The 6732-nt window shown below is 59.6% G+C and overlaps 1 long non-coding RNA gene across 1 annotated transcript in view; it reads left to right on the top strand.

The window, feature by feature from the left end:
- The window catches only part of LOC109288122, a 24362-nt gene extending 19514 nt beyond the window's left edge, over window positions 1–4848 (top strand). The window contains exon 3 of the long non-coding RNA XR_002095068.1: window positions 4591–4848. This is a non-coding gene — a long non-coding RNA (uncharacterized LOC109288122). The remainder of the gene's footprint in view (window positions 1–4590) is intronic.
- Window positions 4849–6732: the final 1884 nt, after the last annotated feature.

Below are 6732 nucleotides of genomic sequence, written 5' to 3'. Positions count from 1 at the left end.
AGAGAGTCCAGTGGAGGGCAATGAAAATGGTTGTGGGGCTGGGGGACAGGACTGGTGAGGAGAGGCTGAGGGAAATGGGCTGATTGAGTCTGGAGAAGAGAAGACCGAGGGGGATTGAACAGCAGCCTTGACCTCCCTGCAGGGGGGCTGCAAAGAGGATGGAGCTGGGCTGGTCTCAGTGGGGGCAGACGACAGGACAAGGAGCAATGGGCTCAAGCTGCAGCAAGGGAAGTTGAGGTTGGATATTAGGAGGAATTTTCTCACAAGGAGGGTGGTGCAGCACTGGAGCAGGCTCCCCAGGGAGGTGGTGGGCTCTCCATCCTTGGAGGTGTTTAAGACCCAGGTGGATCAAGGCTTGGCTGGGGTGATGTAGTTGGGGCTGGTCCTGCTTGGAGCAGGGGTTGGATGAAATGGGACCTCCTGAGGTCTCTTTTACCCTCATTTTCTATCTTTCTATGATTTGCTTCCCATCTCCCCCTCCCATCCCAGGCACCTCCTACCTGCTTTTGTGGGGGTCTCTGGAGGCCTATCCCCAGGGTCTCAAGGTGGTTCCCCAAGGGTGAGAGATGTCTGGAGACCACACGTGCATTTGTTCACAGGACCACAGAGCAGGGCACACAAGGCTTTGCTGCTCAAGCCACTTACCTTCTGCAGAGCCCAGGTCTTCCCACCACGCAGCCGGCATGGGCACGGCTGCTAGCTCTACTCTGCCTACAAGCACTGCGCCGGCTATTATTAACATCACATTTTGTCTTGCTTGTGCATTCAAGTCGACAGTGCGCAACATGGTGTCAGGAAGAAGGGCAATGAATCATGGCCTGCAGCCCTGTTATTTGCCTTCACAAAGGATCAGCCAGGTGTCCGGGAGATTCATGCTCTGAAATGAGGCCTCTCCGGGGAGCGCTGCACCATCCACACCCACGGAGGCCTGGGGACTGTTTGTCAGAGGAGCCTGAGTCCGGGGCCAGGCCCCAGGCACGAGTAGGAGCCAGTACGTGTGGAGGTGCCCGTGGCCAGGGGCTTTGGGGAAATAACTAAATATAGAGGGGTGGAAGGAGCCCTGGGAAGAAGGCCACCCCAAAAGCACTGTGCACCCCGGTCCTGCCGTGAGTAGGGAAGAGCCACCCCTGCTCTCCTGGCCTCCCTCTGCCCCAGTCCCTCCAGCCTCTGGCTGCGAAGATGGTAAAGCACACATCCCTTCCATCCGGGAGAGGCTAGAGATGGCCGGACCGGCTGGAAACAACCTCCCGGAGGGGCTCCAGGGCCAGAGCGGGGCTGCCATCTCCTCCGGGGCACCAGGAAAGGCCCCTGAAGGAGCGCAGGGCAGGTCCGGGGCATTTGCTCAGCGCTCTGCAGGGCAGGGGCTTTGCAGGCTCCGAGCTCCCCGAGCAGCCGTGTCGGGATGACCCCAGGCCTGTGTCCTTGCTCCCATGGGACCGGGTGCCTGTGAACCACGAGGCTGCCAGCAGAAGAGGCAGAGGACGAGGGACAGAAACTGGAGCTCGCGCATTCTTGGAATAGCTGTTGTGCACCGGGGCCGGGGTCGGCAGCCTGGGGCAGAGCGGAGCGTTTTCGTTGGCACCGGCACCGTTCGGGACGACCTGCGTCATTCCCGCGTGGCAGAGCCACGGCTCAGCTATGCCGGCCGCTCCAGAAATTGCCAACAAAAACTGTGCACCACGCCCGGCCATCACGGAGCCTCTCCATCCATCCCCCCAGACAGGCTGCGCGTGATCTGCTGTCAAAACAGCACGAGAGCCGTGGGGTGTTGCATTCCAGCAAACAGCTTTTTCTAATTAGCACCAAGGACAAACAGCTCCCCAGCACCCTCCGCCCCCTCGCAGAGCCTCCGGCGTGGATGCTGAAGGCCGGGGAGACGCTGGCCGTTACAGGCCAGTCTCCAGATCCCGGAAAGCAGCAGACTTGCTCACCTCAGTGAAATGTGCCTCAGTTTATTAGAGATTATTTTTGTCTTTAATCAGGCTGGTTTGGGTAAATGGTTCCAGGGTTTGGAGTGGCCGTGCTAGCAAATACCAATGGAAGGACCTCGCATGGCCAGATCGGCCTCAGAGACTGGCCGCGCGTGCACACCACAGGGGCAGGGCCTGACTCCGGAGTTAGCGCGGGATGCAACGCCCAGTCCCCGCCGCGCCACCAAGCACTGGAGCCAGGGGCTCGCAGACCCTCAAGGGAGCTCGGTGTCTCCCAGCACATCCCCCTTCCTGCAGGGACCGGCTCGTGAGTGACACTGTACTGCACTCGCAGCCGACGCTGAAACAGAGCCTTTTATCTGAGCATCTTGACGAGCCCTGTAGACATTTTGTATTTCCTCAAGCGTGACACGAGGAGGGCTGGAAGAACAGGGGTTAGTTCATCTGGGGAAGGGAGGATGGAGGAGGGATCTGATGACCATCTTCAAACGCAAAAAGGGGTGTAATAGAGAAGACGCAATCAATCGTTCTCTGTGTCACGGGACAGGACAAGAAGTGATCGGCTTAAACGGTGACAAAGGAGATTTAGGTTGGAGATTAGGGAGAACTTGCTCGCTCTGAGAGTGGTTTGGCACAGGAACGGGCTTCCACAGAGGTTGCAGAATCACTGTCATTATACTTTTTTAAGAGCAGGTTACATAAACACTTGTCTGGGATGGTTCAGACAGGGACGATCCTGCCTTGAGCAGAGGATTGGACTAGATGTGCCCTCCTGAGGGACCTGCCAGTCCTACTTTTCTGTGATTAATTCTTGCAAGGCTCCTCTGAGATGCATAAACATAATACCCATTTTACAGAGGTCACCATCGACTTGAAATCTAACCCACTCCTCCTACAAACGCTGTTCTCAGGTGCATTTAGCATTGGCAGGATCGGGTTCTCACTTACGAGACGGGGGAGCCTGGGAGTCTGCCGCGCCGCCGAGTGCACAAAGGGAACAGAGGCAAGAAGCAGCCTCATTTGTGTTCCTCGAGCCTCTGCCAGGTCCGGGAGCCTCAGCATTGCTCGGCAGAACAGTTCATAATATTTGGGCAGACCCCCGCCTTTCAAGCTGCCGTGCCTGAGATGAGGTCCCTGGCCCCCGGCTGTGGCTGGCAGGTGACACTTCAGTCCCATGCCCGTGCAGCGTGCCATCTGAGCAGGGTCCTGGCCCTCTCTGTTACCGTGTCATCTGAGCCAGCTCTTTACTGCCTGCGGGTCACGTGCGCCTGCTACGGCAGAGCTGCGTGGGGAGCAGGGGAGCCCAAGCCGGCTGCCTGGCGTGGTCTCGCCTGGTTGCGTGCGCAGAGCGTGGGAGCAACTCGGGCGGACCGGGGGCTGACCCTGTGCATGGCCGGGGAAGCGATGCCACCAGAGGTTTGCAGGCAGGCCTGCCCGGGCATTGCACTCACATCTGCTCCCAGTCCGGAGTTCCTCCCACGCAGCCAGCACACCAGTTACCCTGGCTTCCCTTTCCTTCGCAGGCCAGCCCTGGGAAGGAATTGCTCAGTGCTTCCACTGTCAGCTCAGGGAACGTTTTGCTCCTTTGAAGCCCACACAGTGGAAGCAGCATCAGGGTCCAATTTACCAGCTCTGGCCATGCGGTTGATTTCACCGCTGGCACCAGGTGCTGGGTTCGCACCATGGAAAGTGAGCGTCTGCGCCCACAGAACAGGTACAGCTCAGGCACAGGCTATGCAATGCACGCTCCTTGCTGCCCTGCTAATGTGCCTTGCTTCTCACCCGCTCTGGGGCAAGGACCTGGCACGGTCAGAACGAGAAGGCTGCACGACAGCAATTTGTGCATGGGGGCGCCTGTCCCCAGAGCTCCCCAAACCGGGTTTGATCGGCAGTGATTTCTGCATGCAGGGGCTCCTGACACTTCCAGGTGCTGGCATGTTGCAAACCAAAATACTTTGCAGCTCAAGCCTTTGTAGGACCCCAAAGGGACCAGCTCTTCCCCTTCCTCCCCCAGTGTCCTCAGGGGGCTGCGGCAGACACCCACCCACCCTTCCCTGCTCGCACCAGGCTGCTAGTGCTCTCGCAGCCAGGATACCCATTGCCAAAGGAGGGGCACAGGGAACACATGGGCGCGAGTGACCGCACAACATCGGCTGCCTCGTTCCAGCTGCATTCGGAAGGTTTTTATTAGTGTTTTCATGGGACGGTTTCACTGCAGAAAGTTCACATGGAAATAACAAAATTGGAGCCTTGTGTCTCTTGCATGCGGTCTGCCTTTGAAGGTGGGGCCCAATCCTGCATCCAGGGAGATCCATGGGAGCCCCCGTAGGAGCTGGGGCGAGCACCCTGGGCTGCTGCGAGCCTTCCCTCCGCTGCAGGGATAGCACTCCCTTTGCATCTTGTTAGACGCTTTCCCTGTTGTGCAGACCCACGGGCTGCTCCCCAGGGGAGAAGGCACTGACGGGCTGGGGCTACAAGAGGCACTGAAGCCAACCCAGGCTGGGTAAAGGAAACGCCGTGTTATCGTTCCCTGGTTAGTCTATAAGGCGCAACTCTGCCCTGCCTCTTGCTGCTGCTGTTTGGGTGGAGGCCACATCACACGGGTACGTCCCCTCCTCAGCAAGCTCGTGAAGCTGGGCCCTCCTTATCGCTTTCACAGGGCAAAGTCCACGTGGTCTCCGTCCTCGCTAGAGCAGGTGAGGGGAGCCTGGGTGGAGGTGAATTCGTTTAGGGACAATCCGTTATGTATTTGTTGACTTCTGGTGTGTGGGCTGGGGGCCCCCACAGAGACTAGAGCCTTGAAATCTGGAGAAATAAAAGCAGAACAGCTCCTTTCCCCGACTATTTCACCCCCAAAGGTCTCCCCGTCATGCCATGATGTCCTCGCATGGAGGAGGAGCAGGCCCTACGGTATCCAACGGCACTGGGACCCGCAGCCCCCGGGACTTGCGACCACAGCCCACACCCCCTGGGCCCCATGCGCTGGATGCAGAGCGACTGGTACCCCGCGCAGGCAGGTCTCCTGGGATGTGTGATGGGGCTTTTTCCTGACTAAGGGCAGTGGCAGCTGAGCCTGGGAAGGACCTGGCTCCAAATGTCTTTCCCCTTCAAATTAGCAGGTGGCTCCCAGGACTCAGGGTCCTTGACAAGGCTTGCAGGCCTGACCAGGAGTCACGGGCACTGAGTCCATGAGACCCACAGCAGCCCCACGGCTGGGAACGTCCCCCTCCGCCTGTCTCCGAAACCTGCGCTTCCTGCACGAACTGACCCACCACGTCTCCCTTGCTAGACAGGAGCCTGACTCATCTCCAGGCCACTCCACCAGCTCCTTGCTGGTGCGGCTCAGGATTTGGCAACGTGTTTTAATGAGGTATTTACAATCTTGCGGACTGGCTCCTTGCTCAAGGGCTATTGTCTGTGCCCGGTGTTTTACAGGCGCAGGAGCTGTCAGCAATCATCGTTAGCATTCCTGCCTCTGCCTCGGGGACAGCACAGTCACCGTGGAAAATATTTAGACATCAGGAGTGTCTGATTAATTAATCTCTTAATTGATACCTCCACCTGGCGTGGAGAAAACCCGGAAGAGCTGGCTACCCAGGGTGCCTGCTGCTTACAAACAGATTTACAGCTAAAAATACCCCAGCTGTCCTGGGACTAATTGACTTCCCTGCTTATCCCATGTTGGGTTATGAAATTCCCAGGGGCTGGCAGGTTCTGCGAGGCGAGGGGAGGGCTCCCAGCAGGCTGCCGGTCTGGCAGCATGGCTGCAGCTCCAAACCAAACAAGCGACATCTGTTTGGAGTTGACACAGGAACAAACATACTGCAAGCAACAGGGAAGTTCCCTCCCCCTGCCCCTGGATGTCCGCCCAGGTCAGCGATGCTGGGAGCCAGAGCCCCGCTTCAGCCTCCTGCTCCGGTAGATCCTGCTGGCTGGAGAGCATTCCTGATGCTCCCTCCCATCCCCGGCTGGGGCGGTTCAGAGGGACCCAGCAGCGGGCCTGGACCAAGCGCCTCCACATACCAGGGCTTGGCGCCAGCTCGGGCAAAAGGGCTGCCGACGAGCCAGGAACGCGGCCTGTTAAATCCCAGCGCCTCTCAGGCCTGCCTGCCGTGGCACTGCCAGGAGCACAGACACCAGGCCCGGTGCCCGCGGAGACACTGCAGCGTGGGCTCCAGCACCGGGCGCAGGTTTATTTCACACACGAGGCCTGCAGTGCTGTCCACACGCTGCTCCGCCAAGCCCAGGACAGCGCCGACCTGGAGCTCCTGCTTTTCTCCTCGTCTGGGGCACGCGCACACGCACCCCCCCCCCGCCGTGCCCAACAGGGCAGGGTTTCCACCCAGAGCATCTTTCTGTCCCTGGCTCTGCCAAGGCCAAGACAATGCTGACCGGAGGGGGGGGGCTCCTGCTTTTCTCTTCCTCTGGGACACAGACAGACACCTGTGCAGCCCTGCCATACCCAACAGGGCAGGACACACACACACACACTGTCACACACAGCCCCGCAGTGCAGGATACCCCTTCCCCCCGCCACACACACACCCCCACACACGTGCCCAAGAGAGCAGGTCTCCTCCCTGTGCATTTCTGTGTCCGGCACTGACCTGGGGGCTCCTGCGTCCTCCTCCCCTGGGGCAGGCACGGACACACGCACACACACGCGGGCGGGCAGGGCGCAGCCAGGCTCTGGGAGTCACCATCTTTATTCCGCTGCGCGCGCAGGGCTGAGCCCGTGTGTCCGCGGCGCCCGGCGCAGTCCGGGGGCACGACGTGCGTGTCCGGGGGGCCCGGCGCGCGT

Source organism: Gavialis gangeticus, unplaced genomic scaffold (genome assembly GCF_001723915.1).
Source record: "Gavialis gangeticus isolate Ggan-Ray unplaced genomic scaffold, GavGan_comp1, whole genome shotgun sequence".
NCBI classification, from domain to species: Eukaryota; Metazoa; Chordata; order Crocodylia; family Gavialidae; genus Gavialis; species Gavialis gangeticus.
Note: the sequence above shows the minus strand (reverse complement) of the source record. Positions and strands in the feature narration are given on the sequence as shown.